Source organism: Sciurus vulgaris, assembly GCF_902686455.1.
Source record: "Sciurus vulgaris genome assembly, chromosome: 3".
NCBI classification, from domain to species: domain Eukaryota; kingdom Metazoa; phylum Chordata; class Mammalia; order Rodentia; family Sciuridae; genus Sciurus; species Sciurus vulgaris.
In genome coordinates, this window is record NC_136463.1 from 62,089,949 (window position 1) to 62,097,582 (window position 7,634).

Below are 7,634 nucleotides of genomic sequence, written 5' to 3' on the forward strand. Positions count from 1 at the left end.
ACAGTACCTACTTCCTAAGATTTGGGGGAGTAGGAGTGATACACACAAATCCTCTTAAGGTATAACTGTGCCCTGGTGCTCCCTAGAAAATGTCTACAGTTCCAACACAGTTCACACCATACTCACCTCCCAAGTTTTGTCTGTTGGCTGCCAATAGACCCTCTTAATAGGCGTGGGAGGGGCTTCCTGGACTTCCTGCTATCCAGACTGTGCAGGCCAGATGCTCTGCTGTGGCTCTGACACCTGGAATTAAAGCACTGTGATAAACACAGACTCTGGACTGGCCCACCTGAGGCTCCAGGCCCAGCACTGCCCTCTACAGGGGCATGGGGGGAATGCCTGCAGCATGCTACACTACAGCCTGCCCACCTGCATGCCAAGCAGCATCAAAGTTTCCATGGTTTTGATGACCAGGAACAGCCTTGGTCCTCCAAGTCACTCCAAAGGTCCAATGAGTCATGACCTTTCCATAGCTCCAGAGTCAGGACTCCAGGTCAGCAGCCCCCAGGCACCCTCCCTGCTTCTCTGGCTCCAAGCAATTCTTCCCACCCCCACTGTGTGAGCACACACCCAGAGGACTCTGGACCCTGGCAATACCATAGATCATCAGGACGACTGTGTCTGCCCAGGAAACATCAGACAGTGGGGTTATCCATGTGGCTGAGGGGAAATCTCCCCTCTCCCTGTGGATGAGGCATAAGGTGAGAGCAGCCACCAGACTACCAAAGGCCCTGAAGCTGCAACTGCACAGCCCACACCACAACACCTGCCCAAACTGAAGAGCCCTTCAGGCCCCCCACCTGGGTCCTCTGCCCACCCCTCCACAGTCCAGCCCCACCACCTGGAGGTAGGAGAATAGCTCAGAGCCTGGGAACACAGACTCTGACAATCAGTGTGCCCATTCTGGCCAGAAATCTGCTCCCCTTGCTTGATGCCTTTGTCTTCTCCTCTGCAAATTGGAGGTAACAGCAACATCTATGAGGCCAGGTAGCTTGAGAAGCATGGAGTAATGTATGAAGTGTAGCTGGCTGAAGCTCTGCCATGTGTGCTGTTCTTGCTATTGTTATTTCCTGGATACAAAGAGCTGCCCAAGTTGGCTCTCCCTCTCTTTCCTTCTCCCACCTCCCTGCTCTGTCTCCTCCCTCCCCACCACCTCTACCTCTGTCTTTCCAGGGTCCTAGCTGGACATGGCTCTACAGAGACCCCAACAGAGTACCTGCTCTCTCCTCATCCCATCTTACCCCTTCCTTCTTCCCTCTTGTGCCCTACTTTCCTTCCTAAGCTGTGTCCTGGGATCAGCCCATCCTGGATACTGCCCTACCAAATGGTCATGATATTCTCCTGTTCCAAACTTGCTTTTTCCCACCCCCTCCAAAACCTAGTCATTTAACTATGCACCTGGCATTCACAAATGCCCTCTGGTGCCCCAGCGACACAAGCTGCCAAACCCACCCCATGGCCTCCCACCTGTCTGGCCCTCCATCCCAGCTGCCCTGGCCAAGTCTCCAGCCTCTTCCCCTGTGTTCTGCCCTCCTGTCCTGGTTGTAGAGCACCTCCCTTCCACCTCTGACCAGGTGAGGGCCCTGCTGTGCTACAGGGGCTCTTCCCACAGGGAGTGCTCCTCCCTCCCACCAGAAAAAAAACCAAACCCCTGGGTCCCCACTGAAGCTCTGAGACCCTCTGAGACAGAAGACCCACTTCACTACATCTTTGAATGTTTTTCTGAATGCTTTGGTGCCGCTGATGTTTTTCATTCTCACCAATGAAGACAAAGAATAACCACAAACAGGGAAACACACAAAAGTTCTCCCTTTATAGGCACCCCATAAAATTGTACCCAGGAATAGATTCCTGCGACCACTCTCCTGAAGTCCCTGTGCTGCTCCTGCCCAGTAACCACTGTTCTGACTTCTATTGCTAGAGCTGCATCTTTTCTATTCTGGAAACTTCCACAAAATGAATCGCAGGGGTGCAGAGGTTGCTGCTCTGAACTTGGCATTTACTCAGTGCTGCACACCTGTGCCAAGGGCCTGTCCACACTCTGCTCTGTGCTGCTGAATGATGTGCTGTTGATGAGTGAGTCACAGTAGCTCCTTTCTTCTGAGGATGGACAGACTGGGAATGAACACATACAAGTCCCTGAGGAAGCTCACTTTCATGCCTCCTGGAAGTGTGACTGGGAAAGCAAGTGCTGGGGCACAGAGAGGCTGATGTGGAGTGGTAGAGTCAGTTTTCCATTGCTGTAACAAAATGCCTGAGACCCACAAGAGGAACAGTTTATTTTGGCTCAAAATTTTAGAGGTTTAAGTCCACTCCTTCTTTGGGGCCTGTGGTGAGGAAGCACATGATGGAGGAACATGTGACAGAGCAAACATTACAACGCATGTCTGGATGCAAGAGAGAAACTAGGAGGAGACCATATCCCTTCAAGGACACACAACATGACCTGACACCTCTCACTAGGCCCCACCTCCTAAGTTCCATCACCTCTCAGGAGCACCATCTGGGGATTGACATTTAACACATGGGCCTGGGGGGCACTCTGTCCTCCAGGCAGTCCTGCTGGGATTCACTCCTCATGCTGCATGAGACACAGCTATAGTAAAATAAATATTCATGTTTCTCTGGAACCCAGATCTGATCAGTGCCTGGTCTGCCAAGGCAGAACCAGGGACTGTCAGGTTGCCCTGTCTTCATCCTGTGGGGAAAGCAGGAGAACGGCCTCTTCAGGGATGAGTTGGATTTAAGGGGCAGGACAGAGGCATCTGGGATGTGACCCAGGCCTCTGACTTCTCCTGTTTCACTTATCATCCCCAAGGCTGCCCCAGTGGCTGATGTCTAGCTATCTCAGCCAGAGCCTGCACTGCCACCTCAATGGGGGCTTAGCTTCCATCTTCCTCTGGGCAGTCAGCATGGTCTTCCTCCCTCACTCAGGTCACCCTCCCAGCCAAGGCCACAGGATGACTACAGGCTTTGGAAATAGCAGAATGGGGTTATGTTAGGGGTAGTATTGGGGGAATCTAGACGCCCATGTGTTTTCTACAAAGTAAAGTGGGCAATCATAGCACTAGTTTTTGTTGGAGTTTGTGTAGGGCGACACCAAAAATAAATATCAAGAAAGGCGGCATTCCCCTCTTTAGAGAGCACCCTGGTCCAGGATTCCCAGAGAAGAGACACTTCATTCTTGTCCTAGCTAAGACCCTTCCCTTAAGTAGGTATCACCCTGGATGCTGAGGAGGAAGCTCCCAGGCTGGAAGGTGCCCCTGGGAATACCCTCCTGTGACCTCGACCAGTGGCCACCCACCCATATCAGGCTTGAAGATTTGAGTAGTGGAATAAGAGTGGGGAGGGTGTAAAGAGCAGTCCCTTATCCATCTAGGGCCTTTGTCAGAGCCACTGTATAGTGGTGAGCATGCCCTGGCTTCGTGCTTCCACCTTCCTCTACTGTGTGTGAGCACTGGGGGCTTCAGCTGCAGAATCTCATTCAATGCAAACAAGGCCACCGAACATAGGTTTGGTTTCAGTGGATTTTTATCCCTGTGGCCTTTCTAGCAGGACATGAGTCCACTCATGGGGTCTGTGATCATGAGCATGAGCACAGTTGTGGGAGGCTTTCCAGGGGCTGCCACAGGGAGGACAAGGGGCCTTTTGACCTGTCCACCATGAGGTGACTGGAAGCCATGCTCCTGCTGAGCACTGGTCCCACCAGTTGACTGCAATCTTGACATGAAAATTCTCTGGTGAACTCTAGGCCTTGACTTATATGTCACTCTCAGGGTTGTTCCTTTTCTGCCAGAGGCTGTCCTCTGGGCACAGGGATCTTTATCATTGCTATGACTGCCATCTGCCAGCAGAGGCAGGCTGGCACCAGCACTGCTGGCCTTGAATCTGAGGGCCTGGTTCTGCCAAGTCACAGTCACCCTGGAAATGACAGAAAAAAAAACAGGTACACACCAGGTACACACACACCTCCTTACACATCACACAACACACACACACACACATACACACACACACACGGAACCCAACAACTTAATACAGTACACCACCTAACAGGCCACAAAATGCATCATACTGTACAAACTGTGCTGTACAAACAACATGACATGCACAGGACTCAACTATCCACACAAATGGCACTCACAGGACATGCACACATCACACACACACTTCACACCTACCACATAATACACATTACACTACTCACCCACACCATTCTGTGAACCCTATTGATGCTTTATTGTGGCTCATAATATGGGTCAGTATTTGGAAAGGTCTGTCCATATGTGTCCCTGTGTTCTGTGACTGCAGATCATGGTTCCTGTGCCATGTGGGGTGGCTGTGGAGAAACTTGAGCCCTAGAGGAGGGGCTCATGCTTCCCTGGGGCTCACTTTCCTGGGCCCTGCTGAGTCCTTCCCACCCCAGCTGCCTCTGGTCATACACTGAGGAATCAAGGCCCAGCCTTCCTGCTGCCCATCAGCCCAAGGACACATCTGGGCACCCACAGGCAGCAGCCACTCCACACAACTCAGCATTCCCTGTTAGCAGAAAAAAAGGGGATCCAAGAAAAATTTTGCAAATCCAGCTCAGCTCTCTTATTCAGGAATGGAGTCATGGTTCTGATGGACCCACTCTCCTGGTGGAAAATGAGCCACTGAACAAAGAAAGGGACTAGGTTTATATAGGTTACACTGAGAGGTGATTTAGTGAGCATGTCAGATTGGGCGCTCAGGAAACTGAGTTGGGTTGGGGGTCAGTGGCCAGCACCTGGAGAGGAGTTACCTTGGAAGAGATTAGTGTTTCCTAGAGACTATCATTCTAGGTTTGATGAAACACTTTCTCCCAACCAGTGGCCAGCATCTGAAGGGGATTTATCTTGAGAGGAAAGATATCAATGTATGGCTTTCTTTTTCATTCGTCTTTCCCAGGCCACACCCTCTTGAGGTTTTTCCTTTCCCCTATCCAATAGTCCCCACCCCCTAGAACTGAGGGCTCCCTCCACCACTCACCCATGAGGCCCTTTCATCTGCTGGTCCAGATGCCAGGGGCTTCCTGCCCAAGGAATTGCCTCAATGCTTCACATATTCCCCAGTGGGCTGGACTCCATCTGCTGCCTCCCAGAATGCAGAACTGGAACGGGGGATATTAACCATGGGGTGGGCCTCCAGGGTGGGGCTCAAAGGCCCTCCTCTCTGGACTCTCCCTCCAGTCATGACTGTGCCCCAGAGATCTACTCTTGAAGCCCAGGATTAGCTTGGGGTGGTCTGGGCAAGTGTGTGCCCTACACCTTTAGGGGGACTTGCTGTGGGGGGTCAGGCACAGGGAGAGAGGGAGAAAAGGTGGGGAGTCTAGAAGGGGACTGAGGAGACCCTGGGAGCTGGGACACACAAGGCCCAGGCTGCTTATGGCCACAGGCTATGCAGGGAACATGGTCAGTGCCTCAGTGAGGGACCCAGGGTCAACAGATTGGGGACCATTGGGAGTTCCAGTAGGGGAGCAGGCATGGGTGAGGACCTTTTATACTCCTGGGGCCCAAGACTCTTAGAGTCCCTTCTGCCAGGATTAGAGAGTTCACTGGCATCAGAAAAAAGAGAAGACAATATATAAAGGAGAAAATAATTTAATCACAATTTGGCCAAACAGGAGGAAGAAGCTGATCTGCCCCAGCCTGTCCCACAGAAGCACCTGCAATCTACAGGGACAAAGCCAGGAGATAGGACAGAGAAGCTGAGTTGTCTCTGCTGTCCCACAGAATGTACTGCCATCCACAGGAAGGAATCTGGGAGAAAAAGATATGTAAACAGAGGGTGGATGTTAGGGAGCCCAATATCCTCCAACTTTGCATTCCTTCCTGGAACAGGGCTTTGGCCTGGCCAAAGTTTCCATCCTGGGCATGGGACAGTTGCTACTGGTAGCTGGGACATTGACAGGAAATGCCAGGGACTGAGAACAAAGCAATCTGGAGCCCAATTCTCTGGGATCTGGGATCTGGGAGCAGGGAAAGGAAAGTCAGCAGAAAGCAGGCAAGCTTTGTGCATTCTGCTGCCAAAGCCAACCTAGAAGGCACTTGGTAGATGCCTGCACTCCACATCCTGACCAGGGCTGGACATGGACACTTGACCCCTCTCAACTACTCTGCACAACTGAGCAAGACCATCATCATGGAGGGCTGGGGAGATCTGCAGTCTGGATTCTCCAAAAGAGCCAATGCTGCCTTTGCATCTGGAGGATGGACATATATTTTTATTTACCTTTCACTACAACCACTTCTTCCCTGCAGGGGACAGAAGTGCCTCTCAGGTCAGTGTCATTCCGTAAACCATGTGGGTCAGATCCTCTTTTCTAGTGATGTTCCGCATCATTCTGTCCCTTTCATTGAAGGACTAGATCCATCATGTCTGGCCTGGTCAGGACCACAATCTGCATCCACATTCCCAGCTAAAGACAAAAACTACCCCAGCCCGCACTGTCCTCTCTAAAGGCTCAGGAGACTCCCAGAAGCCTGCCAGGAAGGTCACTCCAGGAAGAGATCCTTGGAACTTACCCCACAGTGTGCACTGAGTCTTCCACTGAGGGTGATCACTGGGTTAAAACATCCATAGAGCCTGGTACAATGGCCACACTTGTAATGCCAATGAATGGGAAGCCAAGGCAAGAGGATCACACATTTGAAGCCACCCCATTTGACTTAGTGAGATCCTGTGTTGAAACAAACAAAGTCTGGAAGAGCACCCCTGGGTTCTGTACCCAGTACCACAAATCAACAGATACACATATGCTTTTTAAATATCCATACACTGATGTGCTGAGTCAGCATCAGGGCTGAAGATGATCTCAGACCTGCCTGTGGAGAAAGCAAGTACCCAGCACCACCATGCCTGGCCCTGCTGTCTGTCACAGCTGTCAACTAAGCTCGACACAAGTGTGTCTAGGACAGGGTTGCCCTGGTCTTTCTCTTGGCATTTGGACTTGTCTTGTCTTGGCTCACCTCAGCCCTAGACTTGGTCTGGTCTTTGGTTTTAGTCTTCAATAGACCCTAGGCCTTGTGTCCTATCCTGCTGTATACACACAGGTTTCTATGTGCTCCTAGATTTAACTTAAATCTAGGTATGTCCGAATCTCTGAATGAGCCCACCAACACATGGGGCTCCCTCATGGACAACTGCTTGGTAGATGGTGCCTGTCATTTCACTAGAACACCCAGGCAGAACAACCTTGCAGGCAACAGGACAGGACCTGGCTCCTCTTTGACCTCTTCCTCCCAGCATTCTAACCTGGAGGGTGCTGGTAGTACCACAAAAAGCATGATCCCTGGGACAGATGGACCTGGGTTCTTGTACCTGCTCTGCCACTGGTTGTTTGGATACCACTGGCAGAGTTGCATCAACCCCTAGAGCATCCTGTGCCATTCGGAAACAGGTGATCACTGCTCCCTTACATTATTGAGGCAGATGGTCCATGACATCAGGTGTGTCTTGCATACTTCCAGCTTCAGGGCAGAAAAGGTGCCCTCAACAAATGAAAGCTCTGCCCTTCCTGGATGTACCAGCAGGATGGAGCCTGGAGTGCCTCCCGCCCTCTCACACTGGGAGTCTCCTCCTTAGCTTCCCGCAGTTCCTGTCCCCACACCCCT

The 7,634-nt window shown here is 51.6% G+C and overlaps 1 long non-coding RNA gene and 1 pseudogene across 2 annotated transcripts in view; both read left to right on the forward strand.

The window, feature by feature from the left end:
* LOC306657986 (ATP synthase F(0) complex subunit B1, mitochondrial-like) overlaps nt 1–7,634 on the forward strand; it is a 232,234-nt pseudogene that overhangs the window by 66,173 nt on the left and 158,427 nt on the right. The window lies entirely within an intron of this gene.
* LOC306656135 lies at nt 5,707–6,705 on the forward strand. Its single transcript, XR_013762425.1, has 2 exons — nt 5,707–5,797; nt 6,564–6,705. It is a non-coding gene; the product is annotated as an uncharacterized lncRNA (long non-coding RNA).